This window comes from Aotus nancymaae, unplaced genomic scaffold, assembly GCF_030222135.1.
Source record: "Aotus nancymaae isolate 86718 unplaced genomic scaffold, 86718_ANA_hifiasm-v0.15.2.pri h1tg000053l, whole genome shotgun sequence".
Classification (NCBI taxonomy): Eukaryota; Metazoa; Chordata; class Mammalia; order Primates; family Aotidae; genus Aotus; species Aotus nancymaae.
In genome coordinates, this window is record NW_026988467.1 from 4,912,759 (window position 1) to 4,928,742 (window position 15,984).

General features: G+C 49.1%; 1 protein-coding gene across 18 annotated transcripts in view; it reads left to right on the forward strand.

Annotated features, from left to right (window-relative positions):
* The window catches only part of CAMTA1 (calmodulin binding transcription activator 1), a 964,678-nt gene that overhangs the window by 893,199 nt on the left and 55,495 nt on the right, over nt 1-15,984 (forward strand). For 7 of the 18 annotated variants that reach the window (XM_021669893.2, XM_021669894.2, XM_021669895.2 and 4 more), the window contains exon 1: nt 7,711-7,865. The exons of the other annotated variants lie outside the window; for them this stretch is intronic. The gene's annotated coding sequence lies outside the window, so the exon portion shown is untranslated. Of the gene's footprint in view, nt 1-7,710; nt 7,866-15,984 lie in introns of those variants that run through there. 18 annotated transcript variants of the gene reach the window in all.

Here is a 15,984-nt window from a genome sequence, read left to right on the forward strand (position 1 = left end):
ATCCCCTGAGCCCTCACTGAGCGTCTACCACGCCCTGGGCTATCCACTTACGTTCATTATCCGATGTCATCCCGGCCGCATTCTAGGAGATCTTTTCATCCCCATTCTACTGATGAGGAACGTGAATCTTAGAGGGGTCAGTGACTTGCCCTGTGTCACGCAGCTGGGGATTCAAACTCAGCACCTGGCATGGAAGCCCAATGGGTACCTTATCACCATGCCTTCCCACCACCTGAACTGATGTGGGATGATCCGCCCTTTGTATCCTGCTCCCCTTCACAGCACAGATGTCTCTGCATTTCCCCCACTTCAATGGGGAGAATCGCTGTGTATTTTATCATCCAACATGTATGTAATAGTGGGGGCCTGGTGGTGGTTGCTGCGGGGATGGATGGGCCTGTATCAGCCAGGGAGAGTGAGTTGAAGGTGGTTTAACCCCACTTCTTTGGATTCTTTCCTGCATTACGTCCATTAGGAGAAACTCAGGCTGATGGCTAATGTACCCCTTCCTCCCTCCATATGAGAGCTGGCACCTTCCCAGGATGATGCCAATCATGGCATGTCCTGGTAGCAAACACGTTTTCTCCCCACCACCTTCCACATCATTGATGGGGCCAGTTATTTCTTGCCATATAACAAGCCAGCTCAAAGCTGAGTGGCTCTAAATGATGAGAATGGGGGATGTTCTCTTGATGCCTTAAGTTGGCCAGGCTCACGCACGCAACTAGACTCATGGGACTGATCATCTTAAGCCCAGAGTCCCTCTAGCTGAAGCACAGGGGCACCTGCTCTGCCAGGTCATGCTGGCCACACACTGTGACCCGTCCCACACAGCCTTAGACCTGTCCCTTCAGCAGCAACAACAGATTTGGATTAAACAGGATTTTAAAGAATGATGTTAAGGCTGTAGTCCAGGGCGTCCAGTCTCTTGGCTTCCTTTGTCCACACTGGAAGAATTGTCTTGGATTACGTATAAAATACACTAACACTAACGATAGCTGATTAGCTAAAAAAATTAATTAAATAGTTCACAAAAAACAATCTCATAATGATTTAAGAATGTTTACAAATTTGTGTTGGGCCACATTCAAAGCTGTCCTGGGCTGCATGCGGCCCACTGGCTGCAGTCTGGACAACCTAGTGGTATAGTCTAAATTGATTTTACAGAGGAGGAAACTGAGGCACATGAAGGGAAAGGAGCTTGCCATACAGGTAGTTCTGGGGTTGGGGGGGAGCTAGAACCAGAGCCCAGGCTGCTAACTCCAGGCCAGGACCCTGTCCCCGACCTCAGCACCTCCCTCTTCCTGGACAGCCCAGGGGCCCTGACAGGTGCAAGCCAGCTGGAGATGTTTGAGGCTCTCTGCAAACCCCTCTTTGGCCCCTGAATCAGCCAACCATTGTGATCTGCAAGGAGAACCCCAAGTTCTGAATGCTGTTCTTGCCAGGATCCCCAGCTGTCAGGGACATCATCATGGCCAGCAGGGACTTCACGGACTCACCCCTGGCTTTTTCACGACCTCCAGAGGCACCGTGAGAAACTGCCTGTCTTCTGATGCTTTCTGCCCTTGGGAGTCACCATCATGTGACTCAAGGCCTCCACTGTGTCAGTCTCATCTCCTCACTGAGTAGTCACGGGACAGGGCCTGTCTATTCAGATCCCCCTCCTGCCACTGTACCCCACATAGGCCCAGACCAACTCACTGGGAGGATCAGCCATCAGATCCTCCTGACCTGGGCCCAGCTTTTCTCATTGGTCAGTCTTCTTTTCTCAAGTATGTATGTCTTCATTCTTTCTCTCGCCATTTCTTTTTTTTTTTTTTTTGAGATGGAGTTTCACTCTTGTTGCCCAGGCTGGAGTGCAATGGCTCGATCTCGGCTCACCGTAACCTCTGACTCCCGGGTTCAAGTGATTCTCCGGCTTCAGCCTCCTGAGTAGTTGGGATCACAGGCATGCCACACCATGCCCGGCTAACTTTTTTAGTAGAGATGGGGTTTCACTATGTTGGCCAGGCTGGTCTCAAACTACTGACCTTAGCTGATCCACACACCTCGGCCTCCCAAAGTGCTGGGATTACAGGCATGAGCCACTGTGCCCGGCCTCTCTTCTCCTTTGTTTATGTGTGAGTGTTACAGCTTTATTAAGATATAATTAACATACCCTACAATTTGCCTATTTGAAGTACAAGTCAAAGTTTCTGAGTATTTTCACAGCGTTGTGTGGTCATCACCACAAACTAATTTTAGAACATTTCATCCCCCTAAGAAAGAAATCCTGGCACCCACAAACCAGGGTCACCCCCATTCCTCCTAGCTCCCCACCACCACTCTCCCTAAGCAACTATTAATCTACTTTCTGTCATCGTAAACCTTCCTAATCCGGACATTTTTCTATAAACGATATAATACAATATACGGTCTCGTGGCTGACTTCTTGCACTTAGCATGATGTTTTTAAGGTTCACCCATGATGTACCATGTATCAGTATTGCATTATTTTTATTGCCAGATGTTCATACCTATGGACATCTGTTTTCATTCTCTTGGATATATACCTCGGAATGGAATGGTTGAGTCACATCATAACTCTTATGATTAAGCTTTCGAAGAACTGCCAGACTGTTTTCCTAAGTGGCTACACCATTTTACATTTCCGCTAGCAGTGTATGAGGGCTCAAATTTCTCTACATCCTTGCCAACACTTGTTATTGTCTGTCTTATTTTATTATAGTCACTTAGTGGGTGTGAAGTGGTATCTCGTTGTGGTTTTGATTTGCATCTCCTTAGTGACTTTGATTTCCTCAAATGTTGAGCATCTTTTTATGCCTTTATTATAGATCTTCTTTGGAGAAATGTCTATTCAGATACTTTGCCCATTTAAAAAATTGAGTTATTTTCTTTTTATTTTTCAGTTCTGAAGAGTTCTCTTTATAGTCGAGATACAAGTCCCTTATGAGATGTGAGATTTGCAAGTATTTTCTCCCTTTTAGTGAAATGTCTTTTTACTTCTTGATGTTGCCCTTTGAAGCACAAAGGTTTCTAATTTTGATAATGTTCAATTTATTTATTTTTTCCTTTGGTTGCTTGTGCTTTTGATATATTTAAGAAACTATTGCCGAATCCAAGGTCATGAAGGTTTACTGACAAATTTTTTTCTAAGAGTTTTGTAGCTTTACCTCTTATATTTAGGACTTTGATCCACTGTGTTACATTTTATATATGGTGTGAGGCAGGGGTTCGACTTCATTCTTTTGCATGTGGATAGCTCATTGTCCTAGCCCCATTTGTTGAAGACTATTCTTTCCCCATTGAATTGCCTTGTCAGCTTTATCTGTGGCTTTTTAAAATGTTTTCTACTTCTTCAAGCCTTAAAAATTATACGGAATATGTATCTTGCTCTTATTTTTAAATTGCCACTTAATTTGAGCAGAATCCTATGATTTTTTTTCTTTTGCTGGAAGTTGATATATGCAGAAACTTCTGATTTCTTATCAGACAGGAGAGGTTAGATTATGCTGCAGTAACAACCAATTCAATCTCAGGACTGAATTTCCCATTCACGGTACAAGTCCAACTCCAATTGCTTGGCAGAACCCTACTCATCATGGTCACACAGAGGCCCAGGCTGGCAGAGGCTACCTCTTCCTATAAACAAACTTGCACAATTGCCAGGGCTGGGGGAAAGAATGTGATGGGCAGGTTACTGGCTCTTAAAGCTTCTATCTGTAATAATACACATCAGATTTACTCATATTTCATTGACCCAAAAAAGTCACAGGGTCACATCTAACTTCAAAGGGTTCAGGCCAGTGCAAAGCACCCCCAGGGATAGCAACCAGGAATATTTGGTATATAATATTAATGATCACTATTTCCCTGGAGTGTATTGAAATGTAACAGGTGTAATGAAATCAGTTGGTTTGGATATTCTGTTGTGCATCTTGAACTTTAATTACCTTAGTAAAATTCCTTTGTAGAGGGTGAGGCTGCATAGAGCCAACGTCATGGCACTGCACTCCAGCCTGGGCAAGAATGTGATCCTGTCTCAAAAAAAAAAAAAAAAAAAAATCCTTTGTAGAAATTTCCAGCCTGTTCTGTTAAACAATGATATCTACTTAATGGTAAGAGTTTTTAGGTGCTTGGAATAGGGGAGAATGAGCACAGTCTCTGAAGTTGAAATCCAGATCCCACTGCATCCCAGCTGTGTGGCTTTGAGCAAGTTATCTGACTTTGTGAAGCCTTTGTCTTACCCTCTGTGGAATATCCTACCTGCAGGAGAATTAGCAGCACTGTGAGTGCCTAGCACAACAGCAGGCAGATAATAGCGTCCCTCAGACTCAAGTTCCCTTCTGCTTCCTCTGCAACAGGATCCATCCCCTGGGTTCATCCTGAGGCCCTCAGCAGGCTTAGGGCTGAGACAGCAACTCCCAGTATCTGCTTTTCCCTCCTTTACAAGACAGGGTCTTGCTCTGTTGCCCAGGCTGGAATGCAGTGGCATGATCATGGCTTACTGCAGCCCCAACTTCCTGGGCTCAAGCAATACTCTCACCTCAGCCTCCCCGGTAGCAAGGACTATAGGCACACACCACCATACCCAGCTAATTTTAAAAAAAATTGTAGAGAGGTCTCACTATGTTGCCCAGGCTGATCTCAAACTCCTGGACTCCAGTGATCCTCCTGCCTCGGCCTCCTAAAGTACTGGGAGTACAAGTGTCAGCCACTGTGCCTGGCTGTATCTGCTTTAAGGGACAAAAATTGCCTTTGATCTGGGTCCTGCCAATGGACTCATAACTGAGTCAAGTTTTCTTTTTCTCTTTTACAAAACAACCCAGGTATACTCAAAGCCCGATAAAAACCCGGTGTAACAATATGCTTGGATCATGCGCATGCCTTACTCTCTCATTTTCTAACTTGGAAGAAAGGAACACAAGGAACCACCTATGGAGATTTGGTTCTAGGGCGCTGGCAGAGCTCCGGACTTGCCTCAGGAGCACCCAGCTCATTCCGCCCTAGCTCTGACTTTCCAAGAAAGGGGCCCAAGGAAGCCTCCCACTCCTGTGGTGCAGTGAGGACTCAAAGTAGTAGGCACTCCAGGAGAAGAAGCCCAGCTGAGGAACAGTACCAGGACAGTCTCCATGCAGAAACGTCACCCCAGGCGGCTCCTGACCCCAACCCACTCAGCAGGGCTCAGCCAGTGCCTCCTGGGCTGCTGCAGCCACAACCCCACCTGTCCCACCTGCCCGGCAGAGGTGGGGCTGCTGGAGGAAGGGTGAGGGGTTGTGGGTACCCCTGAGGCCCCTCCTCAGACACTGGGATGCCAGGGCTGAACCCTGCATCTGCAAAAAAAAAAAAAAAAAAAAAAAAACACAGGAAAAAGAACTTCCCCACCTCAGAGAGAAAAGACTGGAGATTCCTTCTCTTTAACTGGGTTTCAGGTAACTGAACCGGATCCAAATCACCACGAGTTCCCCGCACTTTAGCGTATAAAGGCAGGCGCTGTCTCTCAAGTCAGCCTCCACCCCTGCTGGTCTCTTGCTCACAATCCATTCAGAGCAATTCAACAACCATCACCTGAGCCCTTAAGAGTGTGCCCAGCCAGCACTGTGCAAGCTACTGGGATAAGTCAGGCTTTGTTCCTGTTCTCGAGGAGACGAGGGCTGTCTGGCTGTTAGCTAAAAACAACTAACATTCAGAAACACTTTTTATTAATGTATGCTGGACATATGGAAATTTGCTGGATATATGGAAAAGTCCACATATTCTAAGTATGCAACTCAATGAGTTTTTGCAAACCAAAACCAGTGCCCAGGTCAAGACTAAAACAGCACCAGAAACCAGAAGCCAACCCCACCCCAGCCTCCAGCCACTACTCCTCACCCCCAGGTACTCTGTTTTGGCAAAGCTGGCAACAGTAGCTAACTCTGAATAGACAGCAATGCCAGGCACTCGCACATGCACTTCCACCTACTGATTCCTTTAACTCTCGCCCCACAGATACGAAAGCGCAGAGAAGGGCGCACAGCCAGCAAGAGCCCACTCTGAACCCAGGTGGTTGTTTCCCACGTGTCCCTGATGATTACCCTTTCATTGCCGCCCTGGAAACAAACAGAACCCACTCACTGTGTACTGCCACACCAACATAACAGAGCTGCGGGTTCGGTTCTGCTGAGGGCGTCAGGAAAAGCCACTGAGGGTGGCCAGGTTTGAGATGGACCTTGATAATGCATAGAAGTCTCCCTAGCAGATAAAGGGGAGGAGGTGCATAGCAGAGTTGTGAGGAGGGCGGGTGGGTAAAGGGGTCCTGTGTGGTGACACGCGGGGGGCGGGGAGGGGTTGAGACAAGTGTAGAGGAAATACTGACCTAGAGCAGGATTGGAATAAGTACTGGGGCTTTGCCAGGACAGGCTTCGTAACAGGAGCTGAACTTGCTCGGTTTACAGTGGATGGAGCCCCCAAGGGAAGCCATGGACGATCTACCGGCACGGGCAGGACCCAGCTTGGTCAGGGTGTCCTTCACGCGGCCTCTAACCAGCGATTCCTCATTGGGTGTACAGGCTTAAGGGCTCTGCAAATGTTGGGGTTGTTTCTGTGTGCGTTTGGGTAGGGTCAGAAAAGAGACTCCACCCACAATGTTGAGACACCTTTTTACCCAGATGGCAGAGGCATGGCCGATTTTACAGATACTTGACTAGGTATATATATAAACAAAAACAAAACAGGCGGTCTCATCACGGTCTGGGGTCAGGCACTTTTTCTGCACGAGCCAGTGGGAGTGCAAACAGCACAGGGGAGGAAGAAAGGAAGGGGGTCCGCTCGGGACGGCTGCGCGGAGACCTGAGCCTCGATGAAGAGGTGCGGCTTGGGGTTTGTGGCCGCGGCGAGGACCTCACGCAGAAGTCCCCAAGTGCGCAAGGCCGGAGCTGGAACTTTGGACCGCGGAGGTTAGACCCAAAGGGTGGGCGGAGGCCCAGACTCCAGCTAAGGGGGGTCGAGCGCCGCACCCCCCCAAAGCCGGAGCCTCCGCCCCGCCCCGCCCCGGCCCTCCCTGGGTCCTCGGCCCCCGGCCCCCTCCTCCCGCCCGGCCCCCGCGCTCCTCCGCTCGCTGCGCAGCGCCGGCTCCTCCCGCCGGCTGCATTGCAGACGCCGCCGCCGCAGGGCGCGCCGGGGCCGCGCAGGGAGCCCGAGCCCGGGAACGCGGGGCCCTCGGCGCGGAGCTTCGGGCGGCCCCGACGGCGCTGGGAGGCGGGCAGGGCAGGCGCGGGGCGGCCCCGCGGGAAGGGAACCGGGCGGCCCGCGAGGGGCTCCTGAGGCCGTCGGGCCGGGCAGCGGGCGCCGCCGTCGGGGTCGGAGCCGTCCGGCCTCGAAGGGACCGTGGCCGCCCCCGTCGCGGGCCGCGCTGAGGCGGGCGGGGCGGCGGGGATCGCGTCGCGAGGGTCTGGGACCCAGGACTCGCGCGGGGACGCCCGCGCCGCGCTCCGCCCGCACCCACTGGCCGGGCCCCCGCCGTCCAGCGCGGCTCGGGCGCAGTTCCGGCGCAGTCCCCGCGCCGAGCGGCTCCGCGCCCCGCACCTGCCTCTGCCCGGCTCCGGGTGACGTCGCGCCCTCCGATTGGGCCGCGCGGCCGGGGGGGTGGGGCCGGGCCCGGTGAGCTCACCACCGCGCCTCGCCATTGGTCCGGACGGCGCACTCGGGCAGTGGCGGGGAGACCGCGGTACCCCGAGCCCCGCGAGTCGTTCCAGCTGCGGCGAGTGGAGCTGAGCGGGCGCTGGGCCGGGCCGGGCCGGGCGGGGCCGGGCGGGGCGCGGGAGCTAGGGAGCGGCGGCTTGGCGGGAGCGTGACCGAGCGGGAGCCGAGCTCAGCAGGTCCGGGTGAGTGTGCTGCGGCGCGGGGCGAGGCGGCGGGCGCGTGCGGGCGAGGGCGGTGGCCGGCGGGGGCGCGCGCGGGGCCGGGGCGTGGGGGCACGCATGCTCGCGGGCCGGGGGCGTGGTGCGCGGCCACGCGTGTTTCTAGCGCGAGTGTGCGGGACCAGGCTGGGAGAACGTGCGCAGGCCGGCGTGTTTACGCGCGGCGGGGAGGGGCCGCGAGGGCGCGCGCGCGTTTCTGGCGCGAGTGGGGAGTGTGGGGATGCGGGAGTGGCGCGCCCGGTGTGAGGGGCGTGTTTTGGGGCGAGAGTGGGGAGTGAGTGTGAGGTGCAAGGGGCTGAGGGGAGGGGCTGCGTTTGGGCGACGAGTGGGTGGGAGCCACGCGTGTTCGTGCCGCGAGTGTGTCGACGCCCGAGCGTGCGTGGGGCGCCGGGCCTGTGCCTGGAGTGGCCGAGGGCGTGATGGGCGCGCGTGTTTGTTTGTGCGAGGGGCGTGTGCGGCGGGTGAGAGCCACGCGTGTCCGGGTGCGCGCGCGGGCCGGACGCGCTTCTGGAGCGGTGCTTGGACGCGCGCGCGTGTCTGTGCCGGATCGAGGGCGGGGACACGTGTGTCGGGCGCGCGCGGGCGGGGCTGGGGCGGTGTCGGGGTGCACGGGGGCCCGGCCCGCGGCGGGTGTGTTCGGGGCGCTTGGTGCCTCCTCGCCTTGGGCTTTTGGGACCCAGCGCTGCCCCCATCCCGCGGCGGGGCCCTCGGGGCTCCCAGTGTCCCTGGGCTGGCAGGTGTGGCAGGTGCGGGGGCGAGGTGGGGACACAGCCCTGCGCTCCGCGGCGGGGTGCGGGACCGGTCTGCGGGGGCTACCTCTGCCTGCAGCCCAGGGGAGGGGAGGGACGCTCGATTCACCCGCGCGCAGAGTGCAGTCCCGAAAGTGGACCGAAGGCCCGGGAGAACTTCTGAGAGCTTTGTTTCCCTGCAGACTGGCGACAGGAGAGCACGTTCCACACGCAGATGGGCCAGGATAGACGCTCGGGGTGGCCTTTTGGCGTTTTCGGACCTTTCATGATTTGGTTTCTAGGTATTGTGCCTCGGTAGAGGTGGCGCTGATGGCGTTCGAGTGTTTGAGACTTTTTCGATTTCTGTAGATTACTGCAGACATAAAAAGCATTTTCCCTACAAATCAGGTATCAGAACAGATTTCTGAAATGATGATATTCTTGCAGACTTATCTTCTTAAACAGTTGCCTCACCAGGGAAGGACGACAATTTTAAAGTCCGTTTTCTGTTTTGCCCACTTTTACTTGATACGATTTCTCTTGGCAGCCTGATGTATCTAATCCCGGAAGCCGACTCAGTTAACGTAAGAGGTGCCCTCAGATAACTACAGAAGTGCCTCATGTGTTTGGTTGTTTGAATGAATGCATTATATTTTTTCCACCAGTGAGGACAAACCCTGACATTTTTAAATTGTGCTCCCAAGTTTTATCGATAAAATGTCTGGCTCTACATACAAAGGAATCTTTTTCTCTTCCTGCTTTGAGAAACTTCAGTTTCCCTACAGAATCTGTGTCTTACCGAGAAACTATTGCCGGGAACCGGGTTAAGAGAAATGCATTATGCAGACACACTTTTCCTGCTGTGTGTTTAGAAGAAGATAGTTATTATTCCAAGGCCAGAATTGGACACTAGCAAATAAATTTATGTTTCTGTTTTTCTTTGTATTAGATTTAGAGAGTAATAATGTTTAATGTTCTAGAAAATAGCACTTACTTACAGGGTATGTATTTCATAAATAAATTTAACCTAGTAGTGAAAACAAGCAGAGAATGGCTGTGTATTCCTGAGGGACCTTGACGAGGTCGTCCTGATTAATTACAATCTGAACAACCCAAATGGAAATACAGTATTTCATGCAGTCATTAATAACAGTCTTGTATTATTTAAGGCTTTGGCTTTGCTGATACCCTGGCGCATGCATTATTTCAGGTTTCTCTTCAGTCTTCTATTTAGGACTGAACTAAGACTTCCCGAAGAGCTGTCGCTGCTGCAGTATCTTCATGTGGGGCTGTTCTAGAAGCCAGTACGTGGAGAACAGGTGGAACTGAGAATTATTGACTTCATATGAGAAAGACCATGAAGTTAAATAATTGGTTGACATGAAAGTTTTCCGAGTGAAAGGTGTGAGGTTCTTTTTGAAACAGGGTTTCACTCTGTTGCCCAGGCTGGAACACAGTGGCATGATCATGGCTAAGTACAGTGCAGCCTCCACCTCCCAGGCTCAGGTGATCCTCCCACCTCAGCCTCCTGGGTAGCTGGGACTATAGGTGCACACCACCATGCCCAGCTAATCTGTTGTATTTTTTGTGGAGATGGGGCTTCTCCATGTTGCCCAGCCTGGGCTCAAACTCATGAGCTCAGGTGATCCACCTTCCTTGGCCTCCCAAAGTGCTGAGGTTACAGGGGTGATGGTGGGAGAATTTCAGATGTGATGTATTGAATTACATTAAAGACTATGTGTTAATATTAGTCACATTTAACATTTTGGAAGTGCTTGTTAGCCTGCTGGGTGACACCAATGGATAGTGTCACATCATGTCATGGGGGCGTTGGCATTCATAGTCATGGAGACCTTCAGTTATAGTCTTATCCTCTTCTTGAATGAATTGGCCTGAAGTCAAATGACCGTCTTTTCTTTGCTCTTCTCTGATGTGACTACATTTGGGTTAGTATGACAGACAAGATGCCTTTGCCATCAGGGAATAATTACTCTTCACCCCACAAGCAGTATATGGTATGATGATAATACCTTGTGAATAGTGTCTTTAAAAATAGGGCCGGGTGCTGTGGCTCACACCTGTAATCCTCGCACTTTGGGAGGCCAAGGCCGGGAATCACTTGAGCCTAGGAGTTCAAGACCAGCCCGGGCAACATGGAGAAACCCCGTCCCTACAAAAAAAATACAAAAATTATCCAGGCGTGGCGGTACATGCCTATAGTCCCAGCTACTCAGGAGGCGGAGGTGGGAGCCCAGTAGATGGAGGTTGCAGTGAGCTGTGATTGTGCCATTGCACTCCATCCTGAGCAACAGAGTGAGACCCCATCTCAACAAAACAAAACAAAAAATAGCCGGACGTGGTGGCTTTCAACTCTAATCTCTGCACTTTGAGAGGCCAAGGCAGAAGGATCACTTGAGCCCAGGAGTTCAAGGCTGCAGTGAGCCCTTCAGCCTGGGCAACAGAGCAAGACCCTGATTCAAAAAAAAAAAAAAGTGAAGGAAGAGAATGCCAGTATGATCTTGTTTAATGTTTCATTTCAGTGAAGTTCCTTGCATATACTAACTGAAATTTTAGTTTAGAAAGTATCATGATGCCTGTAATTTGCTTAATTTTATTTTGTCTTGTAAACGTTGAAAATAGAGCATAGCTTTAGACACAATGTGGACAGACTGGTCGGCTCATCTTCGAAGCACCTTATATACATCAGTTGGTTAGCAAATTAAAACTAGTGACTAAGTATTACTTTGAATAAGGTAAAGTATAAGTAGTTTAACCAGGGTAAATGGTTCTAGGAGTTAAAGTGCTGATTGTAAAGCTATATAATGTGTTTGTAATATGGGAAGTGATGATAAGCCATGTAAATAAATTTCTCCATTATATTAAACTCATATTTATCAACTACTAAAATTAATCAGTCTCTCTGTGTTTTTCACCTTTCTTGTTTGACCTGACTTTCACCATCCCCTAAGTCATATTTCAGTCTCCAGCCAGCCTCGCCCTGTCCCCAGCCACATGGCAGGAGCCCCCATCACGTGAAGTCAGGCTGGTGTGTTGGTGTGCCTACCCTCACGCACACTCCGTGTTCACTTCTATGTCTTTTTTCTCTGAGCCTCACTCAAGTCTTATCTCATTAATGAAGCCTTTTTTCTCACCTCCCAGATTAGATTAGCGGCTGCTTATGAGGTGTGGAGGGGCGGCACCAAAGCTGTCTTCTGCTATACCTAGCATAATACCATCTGGGAATTGAAGTTTCATACATACTGTTAGTTGCAAAGAAATTACCCAGCGTGGTGCTACTCATTGTATAGGGTGAGGAGACTGTGTGTTTCTTCAAGCCCAAGACAAACCTGATCCTACTCCGTGCCTTCGGTTCAGTTTCGCCTGTTGGTCATTTAGGTCAATCATCATCAAGGTCCCTGGTGGATGTGAGTTTTCACTTAAGTGGTCTTGAGGTAACCCTGAAAATCTTGGACACTGTACCAGTGTAAAATAGGCCTGACTCCTGAATCGTTTTCCCAGACTTAGAAGATTGGCCAGAAGGCTGCTGTCTAGGGATGGGTGTAGGTAACAGCTGTTTTCTTTCATATAATACAGCAGGATGGGCACGGGGTGTTTGTTTCGGCTCTACCATTCACTAAATGAGAAACGTTAGGTGTAAATTACCTTGTATTTCTGGATCTCTTACCTGTTTTCCAAACCCATTAGTGGTTCCGAAAAGCATGGTCACCATCAGATTTTAAAATCAGAGTGCATTGCACATAGAAAGGGTACGTATTGATTTGGAAAGCTTTTTTTGTTTCTGTATGGGGGCATATGTGCTGCCTTCTATTTCTTTCTGTGGGCCACAGTTTTAAAAAAGTGGTAAGCCACTGGACTGGATAATTCCTAATTCTCTTTCAATTCTGCTGTTCTGCTGTGATTCTCTTCTGTGGTTCACCTAAGGCCTGAAAGAGTTAAGATACCTCTATATGTATAAATTCAACAGATGGTCTCCAGCCAGGCCAGAGCTCATTGTATCTTTTCTTGTCTTACTGAATGTTTGGGCAGTCAACATTGAATCAGTGTTTGAAATAAGCAAGACAGTTTATTGCTGCTGTCATTTATTACATGTTTTGTAGAGAAATTCTAATAACATTTGTGTACTAAAGTATATTTAATGATATTGAATAACAATTTTTTACTTGTAAATGGAAGCAGAACTTTTCTAATAATTACTTAGCAAAAGGATCTACATTTCAGTTAATAGATTGACTTTTTATATTACTTTGGTTTTTGAGACAGACTCTCACTGTGTTGCCCAGACTGGAGTGCACTGGCACCATCTTGGCTCACTGCAACCTCCGCCTCCCAGGTTCAAGCTATTCTGGTGCCTCACCCTCCCAAGTAGCTGGGATTACAGGCATGCACCACCACACCCAGCTGATTTTTTGTATTTTTTGGTATAGATGGGGTTTCATCTTTTTGGCCAGGCTGGTCTGGAACTCCTGGCCTCAAGTTATCCATCCACCTCAGCCTCTCAAAGTGGTGGGATTACAGATGTGAGCCACCGCACCGGCCAGTAGATTGACTTTCGACTCCTCTTCCAGCTGCAAGTGACAGAACTCCACCTCAGACTGGCTTACAAAAAGGGAATTCGGCCAGGTGTGGTGGCTCACATCTGCAATCCCTGCACATTGAAGGCCAAGGCAGGAGGATCTCTTGAGGCTAGGAGTCTGAGACTAGCTTAGGCAACATAGGAAGACCTCATCTTAAAAAAAAATTTTAAATAGTTGGACATGGTGGTACACACCTGTAGTCCCAGCTACTCGGGAGGCTGAGGCAGGGGGATTGCTTGAGCCCAGGAGTTTGAGGCTGCGGTGAGCCATGATTATACCACTGTACTCCAGCCTGGGTGACAGTGAGACCCTGTCTCAAAAAAAAAAAAACAAAAACGACTTTATTGACCCTTATGAAGTCCAGAATTAGTGTTATCTTCAGGTAGAACTAGCTCTAGATGCCCAATGATGTCATTGGGCCTCCCCCATGGCCCCCATCCCACTCTCCTCCTCTATGTTAATTTTATTCTCAAGCAGGGAAGGGTCCCCAATATGGCAGCAAGATGGCCCACTCTGAGCTCCAGGCTTATTGTCTGCCAAATTAGCAAATGACTCTAGGAAGACAGCTCTTCTTTCTCTTTAGTTCCAGGAAATGTTTCATCTCTTACTGGCCCATCTTGAGTCACGTGTCTAATCTCTTGAATAGGGGAAATGGCTCATACACCCCTGGAGTCAAGCACTGGGCTCTGTGCCACCTAAACCGGGTATAGTTCCTCAGTTCATGCTCCTCTAACAAAGTACCCTGGACAAGTGGCCCGTAAACAACAGCAATGTCTTTCTCATAAAATCTGAGAAAGTCCAAGATCAGGGTACCAGCATGTGAGGGCCACTTCAGGGTTGTAGACTGCTAACTTCTTGCTATATCCTTATAAGGTGGAAAGAGGGCAAATTGCTCTCTGGGGTCCCTTTAATAAGGGCACCCGTATATAATCCCATTCATGAGGACTGTACTCTCAAGACCTAATCACCTTCCAGAGGCCCCACTTCTAATACTGTCACACTGGGAATTGGGATTTCAACATAGGAATTTTGGGAAGATACAAACATTCAGTCCATTGCACTCCCCAAGGAAGAAGCAAGGTGCCCTGATCAGGGAGGAAGGAAGGGATGCTAGTGGGGCCAACTGTGAAGGAACCGATGCGTTTTTATCCTCACACTTGATTGTTATGGTCCTAAAGAAAACACTATCCTGAAGCCACGGAAACTCACTCTAGGGCTTTCTTCCCTGCTTTTATTCTCATGGTCCCGTTTTAAATGAGAGGGAGGAACCAGAACCTATCATCTTTTAGTGAATCTTTAAATGGATATTGACTACCAATTTCCAGGACCATTTCCAGAAAGTTTGGCTCAATTCCTTAGTATCATACACTGTGGTTTGGATTAATCAACAAAGAATTTATTTAAAAATCCTCTTTCCTAGTGAAAGAAACCATTTCAGTTTAGCCAGAACCAGTGGCCCTGGTGCACGTGTGTGTGTGTGTGTGTGTGTGTAAGATGTTTTATCTAATAATGTAAAAAATAGGAAGTACTTAACCTTAAACTGATGATTCTGAAAGCTTATAAATCAGTTGAATACTATTTCCCAGAAAAACAGTGCAATAAATAGCAGGTAGGTTATAGTCCCTCAGTTCTGAGAACAAAAACCTTTTGGGACCCACTACAGATATTCTGCATTTGCAGGAGAAAAATAATTAATGTGTGTGCACACATATATAGATATTATAAAACACTGAACTACATAATGTATACAGTCTGTCAACATATACAAGCATGTGTTGTAAAACAAATGAACGAGTGAACCCCACTCTTATATATTAAGTGATGCTGCTTAAATAAGAAAATATATAAAATAACTGGTAAATGGAAACGGTTTTGGTGAAGATTCTTAATTCACAAGGTAGAACTCAAAATGGTTCCCTGAAAATGCAGTCTGGCTCTCTAATGTTTTAGAATAAATTTGGATAAAGTAAGTAATACAAATTTATTGATAACATAACTCCAACATTATTCATTGTAATTACTATCTTTTTTTTTTGAGACGGGGTCTGACTCTTCACCCAGGCTGGAGTGCAGTGGCACGATCTCAGCTCACTGCAAGCCCTGCTGCCCAGGCTCCAGCCATCCTCCCGCCTCAGCCTCCTGAGTAGCTGGGACCACAGGGGCACATCACTATTCCCGGCTAAGTTTTGCATTTTTTGTAGAGACGGGGTTTCATATGTTGCCCAGGCTGGTCTTGAACTCCTGAGGTGAAGCAGTCAACCTGCCTCACCTCCCAAAGTGTTAGGATTACAGGCTTGAGCTACCTCACCCAACCTAATCTTATTTTTATTCCCAGATGGAACAAAGAGAGTGAGAGAAACCTTTCTGAGGTACCTTGGATAATTAAAACAATGATAAGGAAATGTATTCATCCATTTTCATACTGCTATGAAGAAATACCCGAGACTGGGTAATTTGTAAAGAAAAAGAGGTTTAACGGACTTAGTTCCACATGGCTGGGGAGGTTTCACAATGATGGCAGAAAGCGAAGGAGGAGCAAAGGCATGTCTTACATGGTGGCAGGCAAGAGGGCGTGTGCAGGGGAGCTCCCCTTTATTAAACCATCAGATCTTGTGACACTTACTATCATGAGAACAGCACAGGGAAAAAACCCACCCCCATGATTCAGTTACCTCCCACTGGGTCCTGCCCATGACACGTGGGGATTATGGGAACTACAATTCGAGATGAGATTTGGGGGGAGGCACAGCCAAACCATAT